The 19,723-nt window shown below is 47.9% G+C and overlaps 6 non-coding genes and 1 pseudogene across 6 annotated transcripts; all 7 read right to left on the bottom strand.

Moving 5' to 3' along the window:
- Positions 1 to 831: 831 nt before the first annotated feature.
- On the bottom strand, positions 832 to 1,022 carry LOC141221402 (U2 spliceosomal RNA). Its single transcript, XR_012289434.1, has one exon. It is a non-coding gene; the product is annotated as a U2 spliceosomal RNA (small nuclear RNA).
- A 1,115-nt stretch (positions 1,023 to 2,137) lies between these two features.
- LOC141221563 (U2 spliceosomal RNA) lies at positions 2,138 to 2,320 on the bottom strand. Its single transcript, XR_012289590.1, has one exon. It is a non-coding gene; the product is annotated as a U2 spliceosomal RNA (small nuclear RNA).
- A 793-nt stretch (positions 2,321 to 3,113) lies between these two features.
- On the bottom strand, positions 3,114 to 3,205 carry LOC141221633 (U2 spliceosomal RNA; annotated as a pseudogene).
- Positions 3,206 to 4,320: 1,115 nt separating this feature from the next.
- LOC141221401 (U2 spliceosomal RNA) lies at positions 4,321 to 4,511 on the bottom strand. Its single transcript, XR_012289433.1, has one exon. It is a non-coding gene; the product is annotated as a U2 spliceosomal RNA (small nuclear RNA).
- A 1,112-nt stretch (positions 4,512 to 5,623) lies between these two features.
- On the bottom strand, positions 5,624 to 5,814 carry LOC141221400 (U2 spliceosomal RNA). Its single transcript, XR_012289432.1, has one exon. It is a non-coding gene; the product is annotated as a U2 spliceosomal RNA (small nuclear RNA).
- Positions 5,815 to 6,929: 1,115 nt separating this feature from the next.
- On the bottom strand, positions 6,930 to 7,120 carry LOC141221399 (U2 spliceosomal RNA). Its single transcript, XR_012289431.1, has one exon. It is a non-coding gene; the product is annotated as a U2 spliceosomal RNA (small nuclear RNA).
- Positions 7,121 to 14,243: 7,123 nt separating this feature from the next.
- LOC141221561 (U2 spliceosomal RNA) lies at positions 14,244 to 14,437 on the bottom strand. Its single transcript, XR_012289588.1, has one exon. It is a non-coding gene; the product is annotated as a U2 spliceosomal RNA (small nuclear RNA).
- Between the last annotated feature and the right edge of the window lie 5,286 nt (positions 14,438 to 19,723).

Genomic DNA, 19,723 nt, shown 5'->3' with positions numbered 1-19,723 from the left:
ACCCTTATCAGGAGGGCTCCTGATTACATACCTCTCCTGCTGCTGCTGCTGCTGCTGGCTGTCCAGCAGCAGACTGAAGGTGGCTGCTGCTGTGCACAGGTATATAAAGGCTCAGAGCCTATTATGACATGCGCAGCCAGCGTTCCATTGCCACATTCCATCTACTGCAGGCAGGATACCTGGCTGGCTGAATGTCGCTGAGAAGCTCACAGAGACCGCCATAAGCAACAGTTTAACAGAATGCCACAGACTAATCAACCAAACTTTTTGGGTTGGGTTCTCTTTTATAGTCTGCAGGCATTAAATGAAAGAAGTCAGTGTTCCAGCAGAAGGAGACAACGTTTCAGAAAAGGCATTGTAGCAAACCAAAAAAAGAATTTTTAAGCGCAGCAGAGTAACCAGCGCACATACCTGTTAGCTCAGGTGAGTTTAAAAGGCTGCTGTTGATAACAAGGGCATTTGCTAAATAGATGGTGTGTGTGCAACAATATACTGAAAGGTCAATTATATTGTGCAGCTTATCTCACCACCTGTAGTTATTTAGGTGAAAGCTCCAAAATGCTTGCCTAATATGTCTGTTTATCCAAAAGGAAGTAAAAAGGGAGAGCTAGAAAGATAGCATTGCATCACATTACATGGCAATGCAATGCACAGTTGCTGAAGTTGAACCAAAATGAGCTTGTAATCTGGCTTCTGCAACTTTGAACATGAAAAATCCAATGAGGAGAAGAAAAGCAAAGCCAAAGAGTCCATCCCAAAATCCGACAAACAAGCAAAATGAACAAAAAACATTGAATTCAATTCTTTCTGATTTTAGAAACTGCATTAAAGAAGGGGTGCACCGGTCCTGGAGATACTGCAATACCAGGTCAATGCGTGGAGTGGACAGAGCAAGCTCTTTTTCCATCTCCCTGTTCTAAAAATCCATTTAATATATGGTCCCCAGATAGGGGACGTATCAGATATTAAACTGATAAGAACAGATACTACACTTGATCTTAGCCAAAAGGCCGAGAAGCGATAACCAGAATTGGTTTCAAACTACGGAGCCACCCAAGGATCCTGAAAAGTCCATTTGTGGAGATGAGCTCCTGGACTCCCGTTAAGAAGACATGTTGTCAACCTCTAGATCCCTTACATGCCTGCACTTTTCGGCTTGCTGCTGCTGCAATCCACGCGTTTTAGATCTGCATAACTCCACCTCTTTAAACACAGCACCTTCACCCCCTGCTGTTCCCACCCGCCTCAACACCGTTGGAAGGGAGGAGAACCAATTAAGGCGGGGGGTGGGGTGGAACGAGCAGCTGTCTACCCTTAGCAGGAGGGCTCCTGATTACATACCTCTCCTGCTGCTGCTGCTGCTGGCTGTCCAGCAGCAGACTGAAGGTGGCTGCTGCTGTGCACAGGTATATAAAGGCTCAGAGCCTATTATGACACGCGCAGCCAGCGTTCCATTGCCACATTCCATCTACTGCAGGCAGGATACCTGGCTGGCTGAATGTCGCTGAGAAGCTCACAGAGACCGCCATAAGCAACAGTTTAACAGAATGCCACAGACTAATCAACCAAACTTTTTGGGTTGGGTTCTCTTTTATAGTCTGCAGGCATTAAATGAAAGAAGTCAGTGTTCCAGCAGAAGGAGACAACGTTTCAGAAAAGGCATTGTAGCAAACCAAAAAAGAAATTTTAAGCGCAGCAGAGTAACCAGCGCACATACCTGTTAGCTCAGGTGAGTTTAAAAGGCTGCTGTTGATAACAAGGGCATTTGCTAAATAGATGGTGTGTGTGCAACAATATACTGAAAGGTCAATTATATTGTGCAGCTTATCTCACCACCTGTAGTTATTTAGGTGAAAGCTCCAAAATGCTTGCCTAATATGTCTGTTTATCCAAAAGGAAGTAAAAAGGGAGAGCTAGAAAGATAGCATTGCATCACATTACATGGCAATGCAATGCACAGTTGCTGAAGTTGAACCAAAATGAGCTTGTAATCTGGCTTCTGCAACTTTGAACATGAAAAATCCAATGAGGAGAAGAAAAGCAAAGCCAAAGAGTCCATCCCAAAATCCGACAAACAAGCAAAATGAACAAAAAACATTGAATTCAATTCTTTCTGATTTTAGAAACTGCATTAAAGAAGGGGTGCACCGGTCCTGGAGATACTGCAATACCAGGTCAATGCGTGGAGTGGACAGAGCAAGCTCTTTTTCCATCTCCCTGTTCTAAAAATCCATTTAATATATGGTCCCCAGATAGGGGACGTATCAGATATTAAACTGATAAGAACAGATTTTTTTTTTTATCGAAAGCCCGAATTCGTGTACAAAACCCGTGTGCGCTTAAAAAAGTGACAAGTGCCACAAAAAAAAGTGCACTAGGATGCTGGTCTTCTTGAAACCCTCTCCAAAAGGAGAAGGGTCCCCCAAACCATTCCCCGTCCCTCCGAGCCAGAAGGCCACAGCGAGGCACAGGGACAAATAGCCACCTCCAGCCGGAGCCAGAGGCGACCCAATCTTACCCTCAATACCTGCCGGAGTTCTCACCCGAGCAAGGCACTGGGAGCCAAAGACTGTGCTCCCCTCCCGGAAGAGGGGAGCCAACAACGCTCTCCTCCCGAAAGAGGAGAGCCAGGGGGGTTCAGGGGGGAGCGGAACCTGATGGCCACACACTCCCCCCCTAGACCTGCCAAGAGTTGAACCCGTAAGGGAACCGCATCCCGACAAAATCCTAGTAAGGACGTGGACACACGTGAAAAAGTGGACACACAGTGACAAAAAAAATTAAATAAATAGTGAAGGTTTCACAGTATAATACTGCCCGGACCTTCGACCGGGAATTGAAAAATTCCCCATCCTAAGGCCACAAGGCCCGGAATAAGGGTGTGTGTGAAGAAAGAAATATTGAAGTGCTAGTGCAAATGTGCCATAAACTCAAGTGGGGTTCCCAATCCCAGTGAGTTAAGGCACCCCAGGGTCACCACTCCTGGGGCACTTCACACTTCGGGCTTTCGATCTTCCCCGGCCCAATGGCGTCGATCCTGGGGGGCCATGCTTTCCACCAGATGACTATATTAGCCACCTGGCGTACTAACAAGCGCCTAAACCCCAGTGTGCATAATGTATCAATCTACTAGGGCGGCAAACATCCAAAACCGCCTTTTCGAAAGATACTACACTTGATCTTAGCCAAAAGGCCGAGAAGCGATAACCAGAATTGGTTTCAAACTACGGAGCCACCCAAGGATCCTGAAAAGTCCATTTGTGGAGATGAGCTCCTGGACTCCCGTTAAGAAGACATGTTGTCAACCTCTAGATCCCTTACATGCCTGCACTTTTCGGCTTGCTGCTGCTGCAATCCACGCGTTTTAGATCTGCATAACTCCACCTCTTTAAACACAGCACCTTCACCCCCTGCTGTTCCCACCCGCCTCAACACCGTTGGAAGGGAGGAGAACCAATTAAGGCGGGGGGTGGGGTGGAACGAGCAGCTGTCTACCCTTAGCAGGAGGGCTCCTGATTACATACCTCTCCTGCTGCTGCTGCTGGGGGCTGTCCAGCAGCAGACTGAAGGTGGCTGCTGCTGTGCACAGGTATATAAAGGCTCAGAGCCTATTATGACACGCGCAGCCAGCGTTCCATTGCCACATTCCATCTACTGCAGGCAGGATACCTGGCTGGCTGAATGTCGCTGAGAAGCTCACAGAGACCGCCATAAGCAACAGTTTAACAGAATGCCACAGACTAATCAACCAAACTTTTTGGGTTGGGTTCTCTTTTATAGTCTGCAGGCATTAAATGAAAGAAGTCAGTGTTCCAGCAGAAGGAGACAACGTTTCAGAAAAGGCATTGTAGCAAACCAAAAAAGAAATTTTAAGCGCAGCAGAGTAACCAGCGCACATACCTGTTAGCTCAGGTGAGTTTAAAAGGCTGCTGTTGATAACAAGGGCATTTGCTAAATAGATGGTGTGTGTGCAACAATATACTGAAAGGTCAATTATATTGTGCAGCTTATCTCACCACCTGTAGTTATTTAGGTGAAAGCTCCAAAATGCTTGCCTAATATGTCTGTTTATCCAAAAGGAAGTAAAAAGGGAGAGCTAGAAAGATAGCATTGCATCACATTACATGGCAATGCAATGCACAGTTGCTGAAGTTGAACCAAAATGAGCTTGTAATCTGGCTTCTGCAACTTTGAACATGAAAAATCCAATGAGGAGAAGAAAAGCAAAGCCAAAGAGTCCATCCCAAAATCCGACAAACAAGCAAAATGAACAAAAAACATTGAATTCAATTCTTTCTGATTTTAGAAACTGCATTAAAGAAGGGGTGCACCGGTCCTGGAGATACTGCAATACCAGGTCAATGCGTGGAGTGGACAGAGCAAGCTCTTTTTCCATCTCCCTGTTCTAAAAATCCATTTAATATATGGTCCCCAGATAGGGGACGTATCAGATATTAAACTGATAAGAACAGATACTACACTTGATCTTAGCCAAAAGGCCGAGAAGCGATAACCAGAATTGGTTTCAAACTACGGAGCCACCCAAGGATCCTGAAAAGTCCATTTGTGGAGATGAGCTCCTGGACTCCCGTTAAGAAGACATGTTGTCAACCTCTAGATCCCTTACATGCCTGCACTTTTCGGCTTGCTGCTGCAATCCACGCGTTTTAGATCTGCATAACTCCACCTCTTTAAACACAGCACCTTCACCCCCTGCTGTTCCCACCCGCCTCAACACCGTTGGAAGGGAGGAGAACCAATTAAGGCGGGGGGTGGGGTGGAACGAGCAGCTGTCTACCCTTAGCAGGAGGGCTCCTGATTACATACCTCTCCTGCTGCTGCTGCTGCTGGCTGTCCAGCAGCAGACTGAAGGTGGCTGCTGCTGTGCACAGGTATATAAAGGCTCAGAGCCTATTATGACACGCGCAGCCAGCGTTCCATTGCCACATTCCATCTACTGCAGGCAGGATACCTGGCTGGCTGAATGTCGCTGAGAAGCTCACAGAGACCGCCATAAGCAACAGTTTAACAGAATGCCACAGACTAATCAACCAAACTTTTGGGGTTGGGTTCTCTTTTATAGTCTGCAGGCATTAAATGAAAGAAGTCAGTGTTCCAGCAGAAGGAGACAACGTTTCAGAAAAGGCATTGTAGCAAACCAAAAAAGAAATTTTAAGCGCAGCAGAGTAACCAGCGCACATACCTGTTAGCTCAGGTGAGTTTAAAAGGCTGCTGTTGATAACAAGGGCATTTGCTAAATAGATGGTGTGTGTGCAACAATATACTGAAAGGTCAATTATATTGTGCAGCTTATCTCACCACCTGTAGTTATTTAGGTGAAAGCTCCAAAATGCTTGCCTAATATGTCTGTTTATCCAAAAGGAAGTAAAAAGGGAGAGCTAGAAAGATAGCATTGCATCACATTACATGGCAATGCAATGCACAGTTGCTGAAGTTGAACCAAAATGAGCTTGTAATCTGGCTTCTGCAGCTTTGAACATGAAAAATCCAATGAGGAGAAGAAAAGCAAAGCCAAAGAGTCCATCCCAAAATCCGACAAACAAGCAAAATGAACAAAAAACATTGAATTCAATTCTTTCTGATTTTAGAAACTGCATTAAAGAAGGGGTGCACCGGTCCTGGAGATACTGCAATACCAGGTCAATGCGTGGAGTGGACAGAGCAAGCTCTTTTTCCATCTCCCTGTTCTAAAAATCCATTTAATATATGGTCCCCAGATAGGGGACGTATCAGATATTAAACTGATAAGAACAGATACTACACTTGATCTTAGCCAAAAGGCCGAGAAGCGATAACCAGAATTGGTTTCAAACTACGGAGCCACCCAAGGATCCTGAAAAGTCCATTTGTGGAGATGAGCTCCTGGACTCCCGTTAAGAAGACATGTTGTCAACCTCTAGATCCCTTACATGCCTGCACTTTTCGGCTTGCTGCTGCTGCAATCCACGCGTTTTAGATCTGCATAACTCCACCTCTTTAAACACAGCACCTTCACCCCCTGCTGTTCCCACCCGCCTCAACACCGTTGGAAGGGAGGAGAACCAATTAAGGCGGGGGGTGGGGTGGAACGAGCAGCTGTCTACCCTTAGCAGGAGGGCTCCTGATTACATACCTCTCCTGCTGCTGCTGCTGCTGGCTGTCCAGCAGCAGACTGAAGGTGGCTGCTGCTGTGCACAGGTATATAAAGGCTCAGAGCCTATTATGACACGCGCAGCCAGCGTTCCATTGCCACATTCCATCTACTGCAGGCAGGATACCTGGCTGGCTGAATGTCGCTGAGAAGCTCACAGAGACCGCCATAAGCAACAGTTTAACAGAATGCCACAGACTAATCAACCAAACTTTTGGGGTTGGGTTCTCTTTTATAGTCTGCAGGCATTAAATGAAAGAAGTCAGTGTTCCAGCAGAAGGAGACAACGTTTCAGAAAAGGCATTGTAGCAAACCAAAAAAGAAATTTTAAGCGCAGCAGAGTAACCAGCGCACATACCTGTTAGCTCAGGTGAGTTTAAAAGGCTGCTGTTGATAACAAGGGCATTTGCTAAATAGATGGTGTGTGTGCAACAATATACTGAAAGGTCAATTATATTGTGCAGCTTATCTCACCACCTGTAGTTATTTAGGTGAAAGCTCCAAAATGCTTGCCTAATATGTCTGTTTATCCAAAAGGAAGTAAAAAGGGAGAGCTAGAAAGATAGCATTGCATCACATTACATGGCAATGCAATGCACAGTTGCTGAAGTTGAACCAAAATGAGCTTGTAATCTGGCTTCTGCAACTTTGAACATGAAAAATCCAATGAGGAGAAGAAAAGCAAAGCCAAAGAGTCCATCCCAAAATCCGACAAACAAGCAAAATGAACAAAAAACATTGAATTCAATTCTTTCTGATTTTAGAAACTGCATTAAAGAAGGGGTGCACCGGTCCTGGAGATACTGCAATACCAGGTCAATGCGTGGAGTGGACAGAGCAAGCTCTTTTTCCATCTCCCTGTTCTAAAAATCCATTTAATATATGGTCCCCAGATAGGGGACGTATCAGATATTAAACTGATAAGAACAGATACTACACTTGATCTTAGCCAAAAGGCCGAGAAGCGATAACCAGAATTGGTTTCAAACTACGGAGCCACCCAAGGATCCTGAAAAGTCCATTTGTGGAGATGAGCTCCTGGACTCCCGTTAAGAAGACATGTTGTCAACCTCTAGATCCCTTACATGCCTGCACTTTTCGGCTTGCTGCTGCTGCAATCCACGCGTTTTAGATCTGCATAACTCCACCTCTTGAAACACAGCACCTTCACCCCCTGCTGTTCCCACCCGCCTCAACACCGTTGGAAGGGAGGAGAACCAATTAAGGCGGGGGGTGGGGTGGAACGAGCAGCTGTCTACCCTTAGCAGGAGGGCTCCTGATTACATACCTCTCCTGCTGCTGCTACTGCTGGCTGTCCAGCAGCAGACTGAAGGTGGCTGCTGCTGTGCACAGGTATATAAAGGCTCAGAGCCTATTATGACACGCGCAGCCAGCGTTCCATTGCCACATTCCATCTACTGCAGGCAGGATACCTGGCTGGCTGAATGTCGCTGAGAAGCTCACAGAGACCGCCATAAGCAACAGTTTAACAGAATGCCACAGACTAATCAACCAAACTTTTTGGGTTGGGTTCTCTTTTATAGTCTGCAGGCATTAAATGAAAGAAGTCAGTGTTCCAGCAGAGGGAGACAACGTTTCAGAAAAGGCATTGTAGCAAACCAAAAAAGAAATTTTAAGCGCAGCAGAGTAACCAGCGCACATACCTGTTAGCTCAGGTGAGTTTAAAAGGCTGCTGTTGATAACAAGGGCATTTGCTAAATAGATGGTGTGTGTGCAACAATATACTGAAAGGTCAATTATATTGTGCAGCTTATCTCACCACCTGTAGTTATTTAGGTGAAAGCTCCAAAATGCTTGCCTAATATGTCTGTTTATCCAAAAGGAAGTAAAAAGGGAGAGCTAGAAAGATAGCATTTCATTACATTACATGGCAATGCAATGCACAGTTGCTGAAGTTGAACCAAAATGAGCTTGTAATCTGGCTTCTGCAACTTTGAACATGAAAAATCCAATGAGGAGAAGAAAAGCAAAGCCAAAGAGTCCATCCCAAAATCCGACAAACAAGCAAAATGAACAAAAAACATTGAATTCAATTCTTTCTGATTTTAGAAACTGCATTAACCCCTTAAGCCCCGCGGGTGGCTTGCACGTTAATGACCGGGCCAATTTTTACAATTCTGACCACTGTCACTTTATGAGGTAATTACTCTCGAACGCTTCAACGGATCCCCCTGATTCTGAGACTGTTTTTTCGTGACATATTGTACTTCATGATTGTGGAAAAATTTCTTCGATATCACTTGCGTTTATTTGTGAAAAAAACGGAAATTTGGCGAAAATTTTGAAAATTTTGCAATTTTCAAAATTTGAATTTTTAAGCCCTGAAATCAGAGCGATATGTCACACAAAAGAGTTAATAAATAACATTTCCCACATGTCTACTTTACATCAGCACAATTTTGGAACCAAAATTTTTTTTTGTTAGGGAGCTATAAGGGTTAAAAGTTGACCAGCGATTTCTCATTTTTCCAACAAAATTTACAAAACCATTTTTTTAGGGACCACATCACATTTGAAGTCACTTTGAGAGGTCTTTATGACAGAAAATACCCAAAAGTGACACCATTCTAAAAACTGCACCCCTCAAGGTGCTCAAAACCACATTCAAGAACTTTATTAACCCTTCAGGTGCTTCACAGGAATTTTTTGAATGTGGAAGAAAAAAATGAACATTTAACTTTTTTCACAAAAATGTTAATTTAGACCCAATTTTTTTTATTTTCACAGGGGTAACAAGAAAAAATGGACCCCAAAATTTGTTGTGCAATTTCCCCTGGGCACGCAGATACCCAATATTTGGGGAAAAAATACTGTTTGGGCGCACGGCAGGGCTCGGAAGGGAAGGAGCGCTAATTGACTTTTTGATTGTAAAATTTGCTTGAATAATTAGCGGACGCCATGTTGTGTTTGGAGAGCCCATGTGTGCCCAAACTTTGGAGCTCCCCCACAAGTGACCCCATTTTGGAAACTAGACCCCCCAAGGCACCTTTCTAGATGCATAGTGAGCACTTGCAACCCCCAGGTGCTTCACAAATTGATTCGTAACAATGAAAAAGTGAAAAAAAAAAACACTTTTTCATTTTTATGAATCAATTTGTGAAGCACCTGAGTGTTCCAAGTGCTCACAATGCATCTAGATAGGTGCCTTGGGGGGTCTAGTTTCCAAAATGGGGTCACTTGTGGGGGAGCTCCAATGTTTGGGCACACAGCGGCTCTCCAAACGCAACATGGTGTCGCTAACAATTTGAGCCGATTTTCCGTTAAATTTGTTAGAGGACACCATGTTGCATTTAGAGAGTCCCTGTGTGCCCAAACATTGGAGCTCCCCCACAAGTGACCCCATTTTGGAAACTAGACCCCCCAAGGCACCTATCTAGATGCATAGTGAGCACTTGGAACCCCCAGGTGCTTCACAAATTGATTCGTAACAATGAAAAAGTGAAAAAAAAAACACTTTTTCATTTGTATGAATCAATTTGTGAAGCACCTGAGGGTTCCAAGTGCTCACTATGCATCTAGATAGGTGCCTTGGGTGGTCTAGTTTCCAAAATGGGGTCACTTGTGGGGGAGCTCCAATATTTGGGCACACAGCGGCTCTCTAAATGCAACATGGTGTCCGCTAACAAATTGAATGGAAAATCGGCTCAAATTGTTAGCGGACACCACATTGCGTTTATAGAGCTTCTCTGTGCCCAAACTTTGGAGCTCCCCCACAAGTGACCCCATTTTGGAAACTAGACCCCCCAAGGCACCTTTCTAGATGCATAGCGAGCACTTGGAACCCCCAGGTGCTTCACAAATTGATTCGTAATAATGAAAAAGTGAAAAAAAAAACACTTTTTCATTTTTACAAATCAATTTGTGAAGCACCTAGGGGTTCCAAGTGCTCACTATGCATCTAGATAGGTGCCTTGGGGGGTCTAGTTTCCAAAATGGGGTCACTTGTGGGGGAGCTCCAATGTTTGGGCACACAGGGACTCTCTAAATGCAACATGGTATCCGCTAACAAATTGAATGGAAAATCGGCTCAAATTGTTAGCGGACGCCACATTGCGTTTGGAGAGCCCCTCTGTGCCCAAACTTTGGAGCTCCCCCACAAGTGACCCCATTTTGGAAACTAAACCCCCCAAGGCACCTTTCTAGATGCATAGTGAGCACTTGGAACCCCCAGGTGCTTCACAAATTGATTCGTAATAATGAAAAAGTGAAAAAAAAAACACTTTTTCATTTTTACGAATTAATTTGTGAAGCACCTAGGGGTTCCAAGTGCTCACTATGCATCTAGATAGGTGCCTTGGGGGGTCTAGTTTCCAAAATGGGGTCACTTGTGGAGGAGCTCCAATGTTTGGGCACACAGGGACTCTCCAAATGCAACATGATATCCGCTAACAATTTGAGCCGACAATTTGTTAGCGGATATCATGTTGCATTTGGAGAGTCCCTGTGTGCCCAAACATTGGAGCTCCCCCACAAGTGACCCCATTTTGGAAACTAGACCCCCCAAGGCACCTATCTAGATTCATAGTGAGCACTTGGAACCCCAGGTGCTTCACAAATTGATTCATAAAAATGAAAAAGTGTTTTTTTTTTCACTTTTTCATTTTTACGAATTAATTTGTGAAGCACCTGGGGGTTCCAAGTGCTCACTATGCATCTAGAAAGGTGCCTTGGGGGGTCTAGTTTCCAAAATGGGGTCACTTGTGGGGGAGCTCCAAAGTTTGGGCACAGAGGGGCTTTCCAAACGCAATGTGGTGTCCGCTAACAATTTGAGCCGATTTTCCATTCAATTTGTTAGCGGATACCATGTTGCATTTAGAGAGTCCCTGTGTGCCCAAACATTGGAGCTCCCCCACAAGTGACCCCATTTTGGAAACTAGACCCCCCAAGGCACCTATCTAGATTCATAGTGAGCACTTGGAACCCCAGGTGCTTCACAAATTGATTCATAAAAATGAAAAAGTGTTTTTTTTTTCACTTTTTCATTTTTACGAATCAATTTGTGAAGCACCTGGGGGTTCCAAGTGCTCACTATGCATCTAGAAAGGTGCCTTGGGGGGTCTAGTTTCCAAAATGGGGTCACTTGTGGGGGAGCTCCAAAGTTTGGGCACAGAGGGGCTCTCCAAACGCAATGTGGTGTCCGCTAACAATTTGAGCCGATTTTCCATTCAATTTGTTAGCGGATACCATGTTGCATTTAGAGAGTCCCTGTGTGCCCAAACATTGGAGCTCCCCCACAAGTGACCCCATTTTGGAAACTAGACCCCCCAAGGCACCTTTCTAGATTCATAGTGAGCACTTGGAACCCCAGGTGCTTCACAAATTGATTCATAAAAATGAAAAAGTGTTTTTTTTTTCACTTTTTCATTTTTATGAATCAATTTGTGAAGCACCTGGGGGTTCCAAGTGCTCACTATGCATCTAGAAAGGTGCCTTGGGGGGTCTAGTTTCCAAAATGGGGTCACTTGTGGGGGAGCTCCAAAGTTTGGGCACAGAGGGGCTCTCCAAACGCAATGTGGTGTCCGCTAACAATTTGAGCCGATTTTCCATTCAATTTGTTAGCGGATACCATGTTGCATTTAGAGAGTCCCTGTGTGCCCAAACATTGGAGCTCCCCCACAAGTGACCCCATTTTGGAAACTAGACCCCCCAAGGCACCTATGTAGATTCATAGTGAGCACTTGGAACCCCAGGTGCTTCACAAATTGATTCATAAAAATGAAAAAGTGTTTTATTTTCACTTTTTCATTTTTACGAATCAATTTGTGAAGCACCTGGGGGTTCTAAGTGCTCACTATGCATCTAGATAGGTGCCTTGGGGGGTCTAGTTTCCAAAATGGGGTCACTTGTGGGGGAGCTCCAATGTTTGGACACACAGGGGCTCTCCAAACGCAACATGGCGTCCGCTAACAATTTGAGCCGATTTTCCATTCAATTTGTTAGCGGACACCATGTCGCGTTTGGAGAGCCCGTGATGTGCCTAAACAGTGGAGCTCCCCCACAAGTGTCCCCATTTTGGAAACTATACCCCTCAAAGATTTTATTAAGGTGTATAGTGAACATTTTGAACCCAGAGGTACGGCACATTATTTGTTTACATTAGGTCATCATATTGAATAAGTTTTCATTATTCTTGAGCGCAAGTGCTCGCTACTTGAGTTTGCATCGGGTACTCAGGTATGCACCATGTACAGCGTGTGCTCGAGTGACATGCTCGAGTCCCTGCTCCGCATGTTTCACGGTTATTAGACACCCAAAAAAAAACATGCGGGGATCGCTCGTGCATGGCAGGCAATCCCCGTAAAGTTTTTTGGCCGCGAAGCATATGGGGCAGAGACTCGAGCATGTCACTCAAATACCCACGATACTAAATGCATACCAGAGCACCCGATGCAAACTCAAGTAGCGAGCACTTGCTCTCAACACTAGTCGCCATATCGTCATCTTTTTTTCTTACTTTTGAAAAAAATCCCAACCCCAGCCCTAACCCTAGCACAACCCTAGCCCCAGCACAACCCTAGCCCCAGCACAACCCTAGCCCCAGCACAACCCTAGCCCCAAACCCAGCCCTAACCCTAGCCCAATCCTAACTCAAGAGTTTATTTTTGACGCCGTTCCTTGTGCGGTATAAGTGATTAGACGACTTTATTCTTCGGGTCGGTGTGATTACAGCAATGCCAGAATCATATGGGGTTTTTATGACTGACAGCTGTCACACACTAAAAGACGCATTTTTTGTAAAATCTAGTTTTTGCATCGCCATATTTTGAGAGCTATAATTTTTCCAGATTTTGGCAGACAGTCATGTGACGGCTCGTTTTTTGCGGGATGACTTGACGTTGTTATTGGTGCCATTTTCAGGCACGTGACATTTTTTGATCGCTTTCTATTCCGATTTTTGGGAGGCAGAATAAACAAAAACCAACAATTCAGGAATTGTTTTTTTTTTTTTTTTTTTATTCTGTTCCGCGTGTGGTAAAATTGATAAGGCAGCTTTACTCTTCGGGTCAGTACGTTTACAGCGGTACCACATTTGTATCATTTTTCTATGTTTTGGCGCTTATACACAATAAAAGCTATTTTATAGAAATAAATATTTTTTAGTATCGCTTTATTCTGAGAGCTATAACTTTTTTATTTTTCGGCTGATGGAGCTATATGGCGGCTTGTTTTTTGTGGGACGAGATGACGTTTTCAGCGGTATCATATTTATTTATATACGTCTTTTTGATCGCGTGTTATTCCACTTTTTGTTTGGCGGTATGGTGATAAAGCATTGTTTTTTGCTTGGTTTTTTTTTTTTTTTTTTTACCGTGTTCACTGAAGGGGTTAACTAGTGGGACAATTTTATAGGTCAGGTTGTTCCGGACGCGGCGATACCAAATATGTGTACTTTTATTGTTTTTTTTTTATTTTTTTTATAATAATATTTATTGATGGGTACATTATATTTTTATTTTTGGTGTATTATTTTTTTTATTTTTTTATAATATTTTTGCACATTTTTTTTTTTTTTTTTTTTCCACTTTCACACAGTTTATACACTTTATTACTTTGTCCCACTCTGGGACTTTCACTTTTTTTTTTCTGATCGCCTGCATGGCACAGGAATGGAGCACCATCCCTATGCCATGAAGGCTGTCAGAAGTGCACAGTGTGAAGATTGCTTGGAGATGCACTGCGCATGTCCAAGCAATCTTCCTGCTCTCTGGTGACCCGGATGTTGTCATGACGACATCGGGTCGTCATGGCAACACCCGGGAAGCCTTTGCAGACTGCGCTGGAAGCCGGAAGAGGAGGTGAGTATAGCCGATCACCTCCCCTTGCCCCCGCAATGCCGCGATCGACTTCGATCGCAGCATCGCGGGGGTTAATGTGCTGGGAGCGGTGCGTGACCGCTCCCTGCACATAGTACCGGGTGTCAGCTGTGACAATCAGCTGACACCCGGCGGCGATCGCGCCCGCACAGCCTGTGTGCGGGCGCGATCGCGATGACGTACTAATACGGGTCTGGCTCTTAAGTCCCAGGGCACAGACGCGTATTAGTACGTCAGATGTTATTAAGGGGTTAAAGAAGGGGTGCACCGGTCCTGGAGATACTGCAATACCAGGTCAATGCGTGGAGTGGACAGAGCAAGCTCTTTTTCCATCTCCCTGTTCTAAAAATCCATTTAATATATGGTCCCCAGATAGGGGACGTATCAGATATTAAACTGATAAGAACAGATTTTTTTGATTGAATATATCTTTTATTAGCACAAAAAATAAGTTAACAGACAGTGTACAGTGCCGCAGCCCAGTACACACAGAATTCTACATCATATTTACATAGCATGAGGATACGACGCACTAACTAGACACATCACACCCCTATGCTACACAAAACACTCAATCTGAAAGAAAAAGCATGTCAACCAATACAGTACGACGAACCGTGATAAGGGATGGGGATTGGGAAAAAGGGGATGGGGAGGGGAAAATCACAGGCCCGAAGCTTTATTGAAAGACAAGACACATAAGGGGAGAGGGGGAGGAGGGGTTTAGTCCTCGTCCTCGTCCTCCGGACCGTCCATGATGGAATAGTCTCTGAGCAGGCTGTGGATCAGCCTGCGGCAGTCCTGGATGGACATCCTCTCCCTCCTCAAGATGAGCCGGTTCCTGGCGACCCAAACGGCATCCTTGAAGCAGTTCATAAGGCGCCAAGCCTCCTGGATGGCTCCGACGGTATGAACCCCAGGGAAGAGTCCGTAAAGCACAGAATGGTGCGATAGGCTCGCCCTGGGGACAGAGTTCCTCAGGTCGTCCTCAAGTGCAGTCAATAGGCGCTGTGCAAATCCGCAGTCCCAAAAAGTGTGCAAAGATGTTTCCTCCACGAAGGGGCACCTTGGGCAGTACCGGGTCTTGCACAGGTTCCGGGCATGCATGAATGACCGGACGGGCAGTCCGCCCTGAATCGCCATCCACGACAAGTCCTTGTGCCCGTTGGTCAGCCTGTCAGACGACACATTTGTCCACACAGTCTCCAGCGTGTCCTGGTGAAGTCCTGTGATGTTCTCCACGTCATCCTTGGCTCTGATTAGCTTGTGGATAGTTTTGGGCTTCCACAAGTCGGGCTTGAGTCCCTCCAGTTGATGCTCCCCCACAAATCGAACGACGTCTCCGTAGAACCATGGCGTCGTCCAGTTGTAGGGGAAGGAGCTGTCCCACTTGTCCCAGCCGAGTCGCCTCCAAAGAGGAAGCAGGAAGAAGCGAGACATGGACCTGCCCGCGGAGCCATTCTTGACTTGCAAAGTCCGGCGGACACAATCACACACAAAAGAGGATCGCAGGAGGGTGGGGATATCTGGAACGCCCTTCCCACCCTTGCGAGGCTCCTTGTACATGACGGCCCGCCTGACTCTGTCCATCTTGGATCCCCAGACAAAGTGAAACACTGTCCTGGTAATGGCCCTGCACACAGTGACGTGTGGGGGCCAGGCCTGCGCCGTGTACTGCAAGACGGGCAGGACCTCATTACGCAGGATGAGTGCCTTACCCTCACAAGTGAGGTGTCTGAGGCTCCAGAGTCCGATCCGTTGCTTCACCTTGGCCAAGCGTTCTTGCCAGGACTTGAGGGCCGCTCCTTCCTTCCCGAACCAGACTCCCAGCACCTTGAGGAAATCCGGTTGAATGTTGAAGGGGAAGGGGGCGGAGGAGGCCGGCTGCCAATCCCCGAAGAGCATGGCTTCCGACTTCCTGCAGTTGACTTTGGCCCCTGAAGCCCGGCCGAACCTCTCACACGTCTGGACGAGGGCGTCGACTGAACCACGATCAGCGCAGAAGACGGTGACGTCGTCCATGTAGAGCGAGCACTTGACCTCGTGTCGTCCCGGACCCGGTGCGGTGATCCCTCTGATCTCTCCATTCTGCCGGATAGCCTCTGCGAAGAGTTCTATAACACAAACAAAAAGAAGAGGTGATAGAGGGCAGCCTTGTCTGACCCCAGAGAGGACAGGGAAGGGGTCAGTCTTCCAGCCGTTCACCAACACCGAGCTGTGGATATCAAAATACATCAGACGGACATACGAACAAAACATGTTACCCAAACCTAACCGGTGCAGAGCTCGGCCCATGAACTCGTGGGAAACCCGGTCGAAGGCCTTCTCCTGATCCAAGGAGACCAGGGCCGCGTGTGCGCGGCGGACCTTGATGTACTCGACCGTGTCCCGCACGAGAGCGAGGCTGTCTGCGATGCGACGTCCAGGGATGCCGCAGGTCTGGTCCGGGTGGATGATCCGTCCGATGACCGTCTTAAGTCGTGTCGCCATCGTCTTGGCCAGGATCTTGTAGTCCACGTTGAGCAGAGTGATGGGACGCCAATTCCTCAGGTCGCACCTCTCTCCCTTCCGCTTGTACAGGATCGTGACCATTCCTTCCCTCAAAGATGGAGGCATTCTACCCTCCACCACCATCTCCTCGTACAGGTCCAACAGGTCCGGACAGATGAGGTCTCCCAGCGCTACATAGAGCTCCGCTGGAAGACCATCACTGCCCGGGGTCCTGCCGGTCCTAAAGGATTTAGCGGCAGAGAGCAATTCGCCCACCATCAGAGGTTTGTCCAAGGCTGCCGTGCCTGCAGGATCAAGATGGTTAGTGATACCTGACAGGAACTTATCAGCAGCGTCGGGGTCGGTAGTCTTGTGGGAGTAGAGTTCGCTGTAGAAGTCGCTGACGACCCTCATCACGTCCTCCTTCCCACGTCGCATGTTTCCGCTCTCGTCTCGCAGCTCGTTCAGGGGCGTGTGACCGGCATGAAGTTTCCTGAAAAAGAATGAGTTACATTTCTCACCCTTCTCCAGATTCTCCACTTTGGAACGGAAGATGATTCGCTTGGACTCCTCCTCAAAGTGCCTTTTCAGGCTCTTCTTGGTCTCCTCCAGCTCCTCCCTCACGTCCCAGCCGCAGTGAAGAAGGTCCTGCAGCGACCGCAGCTCGCGCTGCAGCCCTCTGAAGTCCCTCCTCTTCTCACACGCCTGTTGTCGACCCTTGGCCTGAAAGAAACAGCGAAACTCAAGTTTAACATATTCCCACCAATCAGAGACTGTTTGGAAGCTACCCTTGTAGGACTGCCACATTGCGTAGGCTGCTCTCAGCTCCTCCACGACTTCATCCTGAGCCAGCAGAGCACAATTCAGCTTCCAGGAGCCGGGGCCGGACGGAAAACCGTCGCCGAGGACACCTTGTAAGTGAATGGCTCTGTGGTCGGAGAAGAAGCAGGAGACCATCGAGTGCCTACTCTGCCTGACTGCCCGAGAGGTGAGCACAAAGTCAATCCTGGAGCGGAGTGAGCCATCGGGTCGGCTCCACGAATAGTTCGTGGAGCCTCTCCCCATGGAGCCCACCACGTCCTGAAGAGAGGCCTCGGTTACCATCTCGATGAGCAGCTTGGACGTGATGTCCAACTTGGCAGATGTGCCAGAACTACGACCGTCCTCCTCGATGGGGCAGTTGAAATCCCCGGCCATCACTAAGGTCCTGGTGGTGGCAAGCTGAAGCCGCAGGGTCTGGAAAAGCTCCAAACGCTCATTCTTCAGTGGGGACGCATACACGTTGATGAACCTGACAGGTTCTCCCGCCCAGTTGCCATCTACAACAAGAGCCCTGCCGCAGATGAGCTCCTGGACGGACTCAAGCGTGAATGCGCCCCCCCTGATCAGAATTGCGACCCCCGCAGACTTGCAGTCACCCCCACCGGACCAGTAGGATGGACCGTGGGACCACTCCCTGGCCAGATGTTTGAAGGACCTAGAGGAGGGAAGGGAACATTCCTGCAACATATAAACATCACACAACTGGGAAGTAAGGAAGGCATAAATAGTCTGACGTCTGAACTTGTCCTTGATGCTCCTGACATTAATGGAAAATAAGTTAATATTAGCCATCATGTAGGGAAAAAAGAAAAAGTTAGCGCAGGCAATACACCTTAGTTACCACTCCGGTCGGGTGGTCCCTCGTCGGTGTTGACTGCTGGTGACGGGATCACCAGCAGGCCCTCTTCCTCCATCTGGTCAAGCAGCGCGGCCTCGATCTCGGCGACCACCAGTTCCTCCTCTTCTGGCTCGGCCACCAGGGTCTCAACCATGTGCTCCATCTCTTCTGGCTCAGGGAGGGTATCCTCCTTTTCGCCTACGAAATCCAGAATCTTCTTTTTGGAGGATTCAGTAGCAGGGCTGTCCTCCACCTTCCTCTTTCCCCGGGTTGGAACTGGGGAGACAAGAAGGGGAAAATCCTCCTCGGAATAGATAGCGGCGGGTGGAGGAAAGGTTAATTCCACCGCTACCATGGTCTGGGGAGGGAGAGTGGCTGCCGGGGCAGGGGAAAGGACACCTGCTGAGGAGTAGGGGAAGGAGGAAGAGGAAGTGGAATCCTCAGCAGGGGTGGCCGGGGTGGGGGGGGATTGGACGGGGGTGGCAGGGGGAGGGATCGAGAGAGGGGTGACAGAACTCTTACCCTCCTTTGACTTTTTCTTCTGCTTCGGAGCTGTTGGGACCGTCGCTGGGGCTTTGGCCACCGACTCCTTGACCGCTTTGGCCTTGGTCGTCTCGGCCTTGGCCGCTGGGGCCTTGGTCGTCGCGTCCTTGACCTTCACAGGCCTGGTCGTCGGGGCCTTGTCCTCCGTAGCTGGGGTCGTCGCAACCACCGATGCCCAGGATCTCTCACGCCTGGGGCAATCCTTGTACAGATGAGCCGCCAGCCCACACAGGTTGCAGGACGTCTTCTTCGGGCAGTCCTTCGAGCTGTGTCCCGTCACTCGACAAATCCTGCAGGCATCCTCCTTGCAGTCCTTCATCTCGTGGCCGTTCTTGCCGCATCTCCTGCAGTTCCGCGGCATGTCCGGGTAATAGATGAGGCCGTAGGAGTTGCCCAGGGAGAATGTCGGGGGCAGGTGCCGAAGTCCGTCTGAGTACGCCAGGTCCCTGTGAAGTCTAACGGTCACCGACCACTTACCTGTCCAGAAGCCGAGTCCATTCAGGATGTGAGAGGGTTCCTTCACAACCAAACAGAAGCGTCTCAGGAAGGTACAGATGTCTTGGCCTGGGGTGTGCGGGTTGCGCATGGAGACCGTGATCCTCCTTTCATCCCTCTGGATAGGGCAGCTACCTGTAAAGGCAGAGAAAGAATTATCCGGTCCTTTTGCGCTTACCATTTCCCAGAACCTCCTGCAGGTGTTCACAGTGGCGAAGGTGACGAAGAAGATCCCCGTCAAGAAGGTCTGGATGCTGAGGGTGTCCGACCTGGAGAAGCCTCGATCCAGCAGCATCTTCTGGCAGAACACGTCCGAGGACATGTCCGGCACCCTCCCATCCACTTCCTTCAGATTCAGGGCCACCGTCTGCCGCATCCATGGCTCCAGGGCTGGAGCTTCGTGGCGGGGCTTCTGGGGTCCCTTCTGCTGGCCAGTCGTGGAGGCAGAGTCCTTGGGGTCAGAATCGGCTCCAGGCTGGGCCCTCCTGGCTGTCCCCAGCTCCAGGCTCTTCTTTTCGGCCTTCCTCGCAGCGCTTGCCATGGCTTTCC

Source organism: Phyllobates terribilis, unplaced genomic scaffold (genome assembly GCF_046119375.1).
Source record: "Phyllobates terribilis strain yellow unplaced genomic scaffold, ASM4611937v1 Scaffold_325__1_contigs__length_2139453, whole genome shotgun sequence".
In the NCBI taxonomy this organism is placed as follows: domain Eukaryota; kingdom Metazoa; phylum Chordata; class Amphibia; order Anura; family Dendrobatidae; genus Phyllobates; species Phyllobates terribilis.
Note: the sequence above shows the minus strand (reverse complement) of the source record. Positions and strands in the feature narration are given on the sequence as shown.